Genomic DNA, 11,125 nt, shown 5'->3' with positions numbered 1-11,125 from the left:
AGATCACAGGCTATCTTCTTTATTATCATCATCATTATTATTATTAATGCCTCCAGTGTCTGTCCTCTGCTTGCTCATGTCAAACATCCACAGTCAAACATCACCAGCTAACATTTTTGGGTGATTCTATGTTTATGTATAAGGAGGATTTTAATGATAAAAAATAAATAAATCTTGTTTTAGATTTTAGTGTCTTGATTTAATTATCCTACTTTCTATGAGTTTTAAAATGTTACATTTGTCAGTATTTCTCCCTCACCCATACTTTTGAACTTCTTAATGATACATTTATAATAAGTATCAAAATCAGATAAATTATCCATTGCACTTTGTAAAAATGGTTTGTCCCATTTATATTTTATAGGCTGGTGGATAAGAGACCCGCTATGGGGTGTCCGGTAAGAGACTGCAATGTAGAACTGATGGAGTTCGAGAATAACCTATTTATTGTCACCACACTAAATACAATATGGTAGTGGAGCTTAGTTTGCTTGATTATGCATATACATATATGCGGGCATGTGTGTGGTTTTCTAAAAGACAGAAAACATAATGCAAAGCATAAGTATATACAGTGCAACATAATCACAATAAACATAATAACAGTAATCACTAAGCTCAAATAAATTAAGAATATAACGATTAATAAATTAGAGAAGAGAAAATGTGCCATTATATATATAGATATGCACGCTGTATTGCTTTAATGGAGAAACTGAAACCTGACACCTAATCTGCGAGCTGTTGGAGCCGCTCTGTCTAGTGCGTTAGTGCGCATGTGCACACAGAGTTGTTTATAACTCAAATAAACGTATAAATACAACAATTTCCCGTATAAATGAAAAATGTAAATAAACAATGGCCTTTTTTTTACAGCCGCCCCAGATTTCTGAAAGGAAATATGAACAATAACAAAAAGGACTACAACTTAAATGCCATTAACAGTAGTTCTACTTTAATCAGGTATGGCAGGTAATTGTATGAGGCGTGCAACTGGGCGTATGTACAGTTTCTCTCCCACCTTAATTTGGGCTGTTCTAACTCTGCTGTATACTCCAGGGAATACCTTGGACACCTGGCCCATTAGCCAGAGTGCTCTGGGCAGCTGAGGGTCAACAATTAGAACTATCGTGAAAACTTGGATATTGGATTTCTTATCTTGCCACTTCTGGCGAGTCTGAAGGTTAGAGAGGTAATACTTCAGGAAATGCTTCCAAAAGTGATCAGCCAATACCTGACTGTGGCGCCATCGTTGTCGACTGATCAGTTCAGACTCCGGGTACATTATGGGAGGAAGTGATGAATCTGGCCGCCCCATGAGGAGGGAGTTTGGTGTGACAGGGTCCAGATCAGAAATATCAGATGACGTGTAACCCAGTGGCTTGGAATTTAAGATCGCTTCGGTCTCCACCAGCACAGTTTGCAGTACCTCAAAGGTGACAGACTGGTCACCAAGGGTTGTAATCAAGGCTTGTTTTAGTGAGCGAATCTCCCGTTCCCAAACGCCACCGAAGTGTGGAGAATTTGGGGGATTAAAGCGAAATTGAATGTGCTGGCTTGCCAGCTTTCTCTGCAGTTCAGGGGCAAGAGCTAAGAATGCCTCTTTTAGTTCTCTTTCTCCTCCTTTGAAATTAGTGCCCTGATCAGATAAGAGCTCAAAAGGTTGTCCTCGTCTCGCTATGAAGCGTCTGAGTGCCATGAGAAATGAATCAGAATCGAGGCTATGGAGGAGGTCAATGTAAACTGCCCGGATGGTTAGGCATTTGAACAAGATGCCCCACTTCTTTTCATTTCTCCAGCCTACCATAACAGTATAAGGACCAAAGCAATCCACTCCTGTTGAGTAAAAGGCAGGCTTGAGTAAACGTAATCGGGCTGGTGGGAGGTCTGCCATTTTTGGTACCTCAGGGTTTTTCCTCCATTTCTGGCACTCCACACAAATTCGCTGGAACTGCTTGATGGCTTCTCTGCCACAAAGAATCCAAATTTACGCCGAAGTTCGGCGAAAACTCTTTCTGGTCCTGGATGGTGGAGTTGGGAATCATAACTCTGTATGAGAAGCTTAGAGACAGGGTGTTTAAGATCTAGAACAATAGGGTGTACTGTATCTGGATCTAAGTGGGGGCTATAGTGTAAGCGACCTCTAACTCTGATCAGTTGAGTTTCAGGGTCAAGTTCAGGGGCTAGATTCTTTAGTTGGCTGTTTCTGGGAAGTGGTTTACCTGCCTTTAACTGTTCCAATTAAGAGGGTAAGCATTCCTGCTGAGCTTGCTGTAGAACACTGACATTTGCAGTTCTGTAGTAATCAGCTGTTGGATTACTGGATTCAAGTAGCTGTTCAAATGTCTTATACTGACTGATGTCAGGGAATAATGAATTGGTTGTGAAACAGGCAAGGGAACAGGCTGCTGTTTTACGGAGCTCAGTGTCATCTGCAGCCACAGTTATGGGATTTCTGGCCACAGATTTGAAGGATCTTTCATGAACGATGGTCCCTGATACCACCGGCTTTCGGGTCCCAGCTCATTAAGGCTTTTACCTCGTGTAATATCATCTGCTGAGTTATGGGTAGATGGCACATAACGGCAAGTGTGCTGCTCTGTGATGTCTTAAATCTCGGCAACTCGAGTACCGACAAACACTTTAAATTGACAAGAGTCTGAATTTAGCCAAGTAAGGACTGTGGTGGAGTCAGTCCACAACATTATTTGGCAAATGGGGAGATTCAAGTCCGTTCTGACTAAATTGGCGAGCTGTGCTCCAGTCAATGCTGCACAGAGTTCCAGACAGGGGATAGGTTGTTGTTTTTTAGGTGCCACTCATGATCTAGCAGTAAGAAATGCCAACTCTACCTCTCCCTGTTGATCCTCTGTGCGGAGGTAAGCGACTGAGCAGTAGGCCCGTTCAGAGGCATCACAGAAAATGTGTATTTCTCGCTGGCTCATGTTAGTGTCTCTAACTGGGCTGGTATAGCACCTGGGAAGAACAATATGCTGTAGTGCTGGCAGTTCTTCCTCCCATTCAGTCCAGGTCTGCTTGAGATCTGTGGGCAAGTGTGGGTCATCCCAGTCTCTTTTTTCCCCACAGGCACTGCACTATAAGCATAGCTCAGGTAATGTAAGGAATGAGATAGCCCAAGAGGTCATATTGGCTTGCCAGAATTTTGTAAATGTCAGTATTTCTTATGGGCCGGTATTTATAAGATATTATGTTTGTTTGGTGATTCCAGAGGAGGCCCAGTGTGGATTCTTGGGTATTGATTTGTCCTTGCAAAATCCAAAGCTCAGTACTATCTGATCTGGCCTCAGGAGGTAAATGGCTTATTGTTGAGAGTTGTTGCTGGACCACTGCCTCAACTCAAAATCTCCTTCTGTTAATAAGCTCCTCAGTTTATCAACAAGACTCTTGGATTCCTCCACTGAGGTGAAGCTTTGCAGACAGTTATCCACATAGAAGGATTTCAGGACAGAATGGTGGACATTTTCTTCAGGTTGGCTGTGGCCCAGTATATGTTTCTGCAGTGCAAAGACTGCACAGCATGGGCTACAGATGGTGCCAAAGGGGAGAACCTGCCATTCATATATATTAGGTTGTTCCTGTACTTTTACATCTCTCCAGAGAAATCGCAGAAGTGGTCTGTCTTCTGGGAGCAATCTGATCTGGTGGAACATCCCCCAGATATCACTGCTGATGGCAATGTAATGCTCTCTGAATCTGAGTAGCACTGCTAAAAGAGATGGCCCCAGCACTGGTCCGGGGAGCAGGTATTCATTCAGATTTTGGCCCTGATATTGAAATGAACAACTGAATACTACCCTGTTTTTCACATTGTGCTAGACCATGTGATGAGGGATGTACCAGGAATGGGCAGAGTAAACTTCAGCACCTGGCTCCAGCTTAACTGCATATCCTGCCTGTTCCAGTTTCAAAATCTCTGCTGTGTAGGCAGCTGCTTGCTCTGGATCTTTAGCCAGTCTCCTCTCAATTGCTCGCAGCTATGTGATAACGGCCTCCTTGGGGGCCTTCAAGTGCGGCATGTTCTTAACACGCAAGAGAGGGGTTGCATATCGCTTAAGCTGGTTCACCTCTACTCTCACTGTCTTATTTTCCAGGAGTTCCACCACTTCCTGGTCTTGTCTGGATGATCTGGTGCTCATCTTTTCACTTCGCCAGGGAAGCACATCCATCTGCCAGAGTCTCCCTACTTGTTTGAAAAGATCTGTTTTTGGAGATGAGATTAAAGTGAAGAGACATTGCTGACCAGTTACTTCATGCTGTAAGTGTTGTACTGGTCCCTGTAACATCCAGCCAAGACGAGTCTTGATAGCCGCTGGTCCCCCTGGAGTGCCTAGGCAGATTGGTTTCACCACAGTAATGAGATGGGGATAATCAGATCCAATGAGTAAGACAGGGCAGACCGCCTCTAGATGGCATAAGTGAAGCCCTCTGAGGTGTCTATATTTCTCTCTCAAGGTCTTAACAGGGTGTGTATGTTCAGCTAAACTCTAATTAAGGACTTGTAATTCCTGTCTGACTGTTCGAAGAGGAAGGTCTTCTGCCTGACCTTTAAGGCCCAAACTGCTGGGTGGCACTATGGAGAAGGATAGTCCTCTCTGATCCATCATCTAGGATGGCATAAGCATTCATTCTTTGTGCCCAATTTCTGAGAATGACCTTAACAATCTTTAATAGGACCTTACGACTGGCAGGCGGTTTATGAATAAGAAGTATCTCATTCATGGTGTTTAAAAGGCAGGCATTTGTGGCAGTGCCTTCCTCTGGGGCAGTCTTTGGAGTGTCTTTACTCCTGACACTGAAGTCATGAAGAGCTAGCAGGTGCCTTCCATTACACTGTTTGCAGCGCATTTTTAAATTGCACTCTGAAACCTGATGATTTCTCCCACAGCGCCAGCATCTATTACAGTTCTTGATCCAGTTTCACTTTTGGTCAACAGTACAAAGTTGTTACAATTATTCAATGAGTGTTTAATGTGGTCACAGTATGGACAATAGGGGTTGGGAATAGGCTTAGTGGAGACAGATGACATCTTTGCCTCAGGAGGTGATCGCTCTGTACCAAGCAGAATGGTGGCGCTTTTAGCTGATGGCTTAGAGTTTCTAACCACCTCACGCGATCGTACAGGGTGTACAGGACTGTTAACTGCTGTAAACGCTGAGATGTCTTCTTGTACTTGGATTTTGTATTCCAACCATTCTGAGAGATCAAAAAGAGTGGGGATAGGCACCCTGTGGGGGTGTACAAAATGCCGGAAACTGGACCTGAGGTCATGCGGCAACTTCCCCAAGAGCCTGGAGACACGAGAGCCACATTGTAACTCAAAGGTGCCCTTCCTCCCTAGTTGCTCCAGCATACCAACAAGAGAACGAACTTTGAAGGCGAAGGTTCTGAAGGCCTTAATATCACCACTGGCTATGTTTGGACCATCCATAAGCTCTGCTATGCATTGCAGAGCGAGCTGATGAAGCTGACCGTATTGCTGATCCAGCGCTGCCATGGTCTTTTTAAAGGGCTGTTGAGAATGACTGTATGAATCTGCAATTAATATTGCCTCTTCTAGTTTGAGACGGTCTGTGCGTATTTGAAATTTAAATCTCTCTTTGGTAGTAGCTGGGAGAATGTTCTCTTAGGCTATCTTCATCCATGAGAATTCTCTAAGGTTTGGATGCACAAAATCTGGAATAGTGAGAACAGGACCTTGGTACATTTGCTCTAACTCAGGGGGAGAACTTGGGCTTGGTGCTCTGTGTGGCCTGTGAGGGCACTGAACAGAGTTGAATAGTGGAGATATTATGGATTCTGGCTCATATGAAGCATAATAACTGTCTCTACAAGGCATATCAGGTCTAGGGAAATAAACATCTTCCTCTTTTAAGGCATCCCAACTAGCTGGCTTGGCCTTTGGGGTATAATAGGAAGAATGCTGCTTTGTTCTGGGGGTAGTTACTGGAACTGAAGAAATCTCAGAACTGTCATCAAACTTATTTGGCTCATTAGACCTGAGTCGTGAGGCTGGTACTGATGTAGCGCTCTTATCAAACTACCGTGTTCGAGAGGAAAGGCACGGAGCAGGTATAGGTGGTGTATGGATGGCAGGAGGAAGGGACTGTACTGTAGGCCGTTGCTGCTCCAACTGGATCTGTAGATGCTGCATCTGTCGTTTGAGATGTGAGAGCTCCTGATTATAATGATCTGTTGTCTGCTGAAGTGTTTGTTGCAGATTATCATGAGCATGGTGGAGATTCTTATACTCATGTTTAAGATTGTCAGTTTCAGAGTCCCATGTTTCTGCATCAGACTACTGCAGAGGACTATCAGGACATTCACGATGTAGCGACGATTGTGTGACGCCAGCTGCACCCACCTCTTGATCTGTACATGGAGCTGGTGCACTAATTCAGAGTGTGGTGACGTGGGTCGTGAGTCCAGCCTTGGGAGAACGCAGCTACTGAGGTCATACTCTTCATATAGTGCGGGAAGGGCCTGTTTCCTCCTGACTCACACGATCAGCTCACTCTCTGCATGGTGTGACATATCCACAGTAAGCCTGAAGATCCGGCTTACTGTCCCATTTATATTTTATAGGCTAGTGGATAACAGACCCACTATGGGGTGTCCGGTAAGAGACTGCAATATAGAACTGATGGAGTTCGGGAATAACCCATTTATTGTCACCACACTCAATACAATATAGTAGTGGAGCTTAGTTTGCTTGATTATGCATATACATATATGCGGGCATGTGTGTGGTTTTCTAAAAGACAGAAAACATAATGCAAAGCATAAGTATATACAGTGCAACATAATCGCAGTAAACATAATTACAGCAACCACTAGACTCAAATAAATTAAGAATACAAATGATTAATAAATAAGAGAAGAGAAAATGTGCCATTATATATATAGAAATGCACTCTGTATTGCTTTAACGGAGAAACTGATACCTCACACCTAATCTGCGAGCTGTTGGAGCGGCTCTGGCTAGTGCGTTAGTGCGCATGCGCACACGGAGTTGTTTATAACTCAAATAAACATATAAATACAACAAGTTCCCGAATAAATGAAAAATATAAATATTCTAAAATAATCTCTTAAGTATAATAACAATATTACTGAGGAAAACACTATGCAAATATACATGAAACAGGTTTAGAAGCTTATACAAGTTAATCACCTGTACTTGTGCTTTAAATCATCCCCATAAACAGTCAAAATGTTAATAAACAGGGAACATGAATAGCGTATATGAGATATAAAAACAAACGGAATACATTCTACTTACTTAAGTAATGCACACAACTTTCAGCAAAGACAAATTGTATTAGGAATAAATTTGCATCCGTCTGCATCCCGTTCGGCTCAACTCAGTTTAAGGGCGGAACTGATCACAGCGTGTCACTTTCTGAACGCTGATCGAGTGATCTGGAGGATGCTGTATGCGGACCAGGTTAGAACTGTAAAAATCGTACTAATAAAACAACATATTAGTGAAATAATAACAATAGCCTTTTTTTTTACACACTTTCCCTTAAGAACTTAATAATATTTTCAATTCATTTGGTATTCATGTGTACAATTTGGTTTTTTTTTTTCAACAAAGAAGAAACAAATGCTGTCACAATTACTGTTGTCATTAAAACATGAATGCATTTCAGAGAATAATTTTAGAGATTCAACTGAAGTTAAGATGGAAATGAGAAGTCACACTAAAGTTTCGACAATAGGCATCCTGTGTTCTGGAATACTGGAGGTTCGCCGGGGGGAGTGGTCGTTTCCTGCTTCAGTTCCCACGAAAACAATCGAAAGACGGTCTGACGGCGAAATTAGGAAACACTTATGACTATTTTTAGCTATCCTAGCTAACATGATTTTCGTATCGGTCTTACCATTAAATGCTTCTTTAGATTATGTATCGGGTCCTTGGAAAAACACTCCATCTTCACAGCTGGAAGGTATAAATTGCACTGAATTGTAATGTTGTTTCCCTTTTCTCCATTGAAGTGACAAGTATGTTGGAATTTCCACAAAAATTATAATATTTCTCCAGTGGCCATTGCGATGAAACAGCTCTTTTAATGGTTTAACCTCGTTTGCCTTGAGAGCACAGTGTTGATGTGAGACAGGTGTTATTTGCGCATGCGACAGTAAGTGGCGCCAGATTCACGTGAGTCACGAGAGACAGCTAGAAGAGCTCTTGAGCGCATCTGATCAGGGCTGTGTCTCGTTTGAAAGGCTGCATGCTAGGTAGGACGTGTCCTTTGAAGGCTGCAGTATACCGAGTGTCCTCCTTTAAACAAGCCTCGTTAAAACGAGACGGCCTTCGTAGGACAAACGGAAACGGAAGGTAACATGGTTGCTATGACAGAACGCCACTCTTTAACAAGCGTGAGCGCTTTGAGTGAGAAGGGAACAAAGTCCCTTTAGAAGGGAATGTATGAGGTACATTTTAGGAGAGTTATAATGATGTAAAGAGAAAAGAAAATATATTTTACAGTTGTACTTTTAGTCTAATACTTTATTTTAATTATATATTAATATAATTATACATAATATATACTCTGCACCTATCTACTGAGGTACTTCAACTTGGGAATTAACATTCCTTGCATTTGAACATGATATTTACGGGCAAATTGGCGGCATTTTTTTTAGACATTTCCGTTGAAGCAAAGAATTGTGGGTTGTGAGTGCCCACGAAGGATGCACCTCATGCAACCTCCGAATTCCTGTGAAAGGTCGTATTCGAAGGCTGCATTCGAAGTGTCCTACTCGCTTTTCTGAAATGAGACAGCCTTGATGATGTATGCAACCGACAAATGTAACCTCCGGAGGATGCATCCTTCCAAACGAGACACAGCCTGTACCACTCTAAGGGTGTGTTCACACTTGTAGTTCGGTTCTCTTGGTTCTCTTGGTTCTCTTAGTCAGGACTAAAAAGAAAATGATACATTTAGTCCTGGTTCGCTTAGCGTTCACACTGGCATTTTTAACACCAAACCTAAAGATACAAAACAAAAGGCATAAGGATAAAGTCACAACCTGATTGGACAGCTTTTATGACGTATATTTTGCGACAGCACTTGCCGAACATCCAAAACAATGCTGGCTGCTGGGCTAAATGTGCTCGTTGGATTTATGTATATATGGTGGTATTTTTACCAGCTGAGAACAAACGAAGATCTAATAAAATGTGTAAAGGAGTCAAAACAGAGGCAGGAATTCCTCTGTTGCACACACAAACGAAGATATGCTGCAAGAACAGCTAATGGCGGTTCCGACGCCTGTACCGAACTGTAATGGGCAATGTAGCTCCTATGGTGAGAAGAACCAGGTATGCTTGAGGTCAGTAAGGCAAATTACTTCCTGTTATTGGTCCATTTAGACATCTCTGATCCATGCTGCATTCACATATCAACAGAACCACACCAGAGATCGTTTGGAAGCGGACCGAGGCCCACTGTTCAGGGGGTCTCGGTCCGCTTGTTTGGTGCGCACCAAGGTTCGGATGGCAGCGTTCACACTTGTTCAAATGAACCGCACTAACAGAGCAATCGCAGCAGAGTTCATTTTAATCTAACCAAACCTGCCAACCACACCCTAAAGCAAACAGCGGTCTTTATGATTTTATGTCAGGAGGATATTTTGATTATTTTTTTATATATTGAAAATTTTAATCCTGCTAGTAATTCCAATTTTTACCAAATGTAACTGTAATCTGAATAGGTTGAGTTTTTATGTAACTGTAACGGATTACAGATTACACAAATAATTTTTTTTATCCTGATTATGTAACGCCATTACAAGTATTTTGTTACTCATTAAGCCTGTGTGTGTGTGAGAGAGTGTGTTTGTGTGTGAGAGAGAGTGTGTGTGTGTGTGTGTGTGTGTGTGTGAGAGAGAGAGAGAGAGAGAGAGAGTGTGTGTGTGAGAGAGAGAGAGAGTGAGTGTGTTAGTGATGGGCATTCCGGCTCTTTTCAGTGAGCCGGCTCGTTCGGCTCAGCTCACCAAAAAGAGCCGGCTCTTTTGGCTCCCAAACGGCTCTTTAAAAAAATGTTTTGTATTCAGTTTGTGATAGTTTGACTATGAATGGTGTTAAAACAATTCTAATTAAATTATTAAGTGAAATCATACTCTACCTTAACCACAATGTATTTAAAAATGCATTGGTTTGCATTTGCATTTAAAGTATAACTTTTTAATGTATATAAACATAGTGCATATAAATCTAAACATTCAAAACAAATACAATCTGAACAGCATAATAAAGTATTGCACCGTATCAAAGAAAAATAAATAACAATTTGCAAAACTGCAGCATCCCTATATTATTTTATTTCTTTTTTTCGTTCTTTGAATTAGTTAATTCTGTTCATTTAAATCTTTTGATTATTCAAATCTTATTTTTTAAATATTTTTATAAATAGATTTGGCTCTTCTAATATGCGAGCCGGCTCCCAACGTTCACCTACAAGAGCCGGCTCTTAGAGCCGACTCGTTCGCGAACAACCCATCACTAGAGTGTGTGTGTGTGTGTGTGTGTGTGTGTGAGAGAGAGAGAGAGAGTGTGTGTGTGTGTGTGTGTGTGTGTGTGTGTGTGTGTGTGTGTGTGTTACAGCAATTCTACAACATCTGTTTGTAAGCTTCAAGACTGCTTCGCTGTTAAAGTCTTTTTTTTAATCTCAAATAATTGATTTGCAAAAGGCTATTGGGAGGTACTGTTGTACCACCTACTTATGAATGTGTGTGTGTGTGTGCCTGTGTCTGTGAATGGCTGTCCATGTTCCTTCCTGCTTAAAGCTCACTGGGACAGGTCCAAGGAGGATATGCCGCCATTTTGCCTCTTGATCAATAGAGTAGCTCCCATGATGCACCCTGTCAGCTTCTCTCACTGGCAACTGCTTGATGTGTCTGAGGTCAAATTAGCATAACAAGTTCATGAAATCTCTTGAAAGAGAGCAGCTCAAAACTATGCTGTACGTAAATAATTAAAAAGATATACAGTAAATAGATGTTTACATCTATTTACTGTATATCTTTTTAATTATTTACGTACAGCATAGTTTTGAGCTGCTCTCTTTCAAGAGATGCCATTGCAGAAACTTTCTC

The sequence above is a fragment of the Myxocyprinus asiaticus genome, chromosome 12 (assembly GCF_019703515.2).
Source record: "Myxocyprinus asiaticus isolate MX2 ecotype Aquarium Trade chromosome 12, UBuf_Myxa_2, whole genome shotgun sequence".
In the NCBI taxonomy this organism is placed as follows: Eukaryota; Metazoa; Chordata; class Actinopteri; order Cypriniformes; family Catostomidae; genus Myxocyprinus; species Myxocyprinus asiaticus.
Note: the sequence above shows the minus strand (reverse complement) of the source record.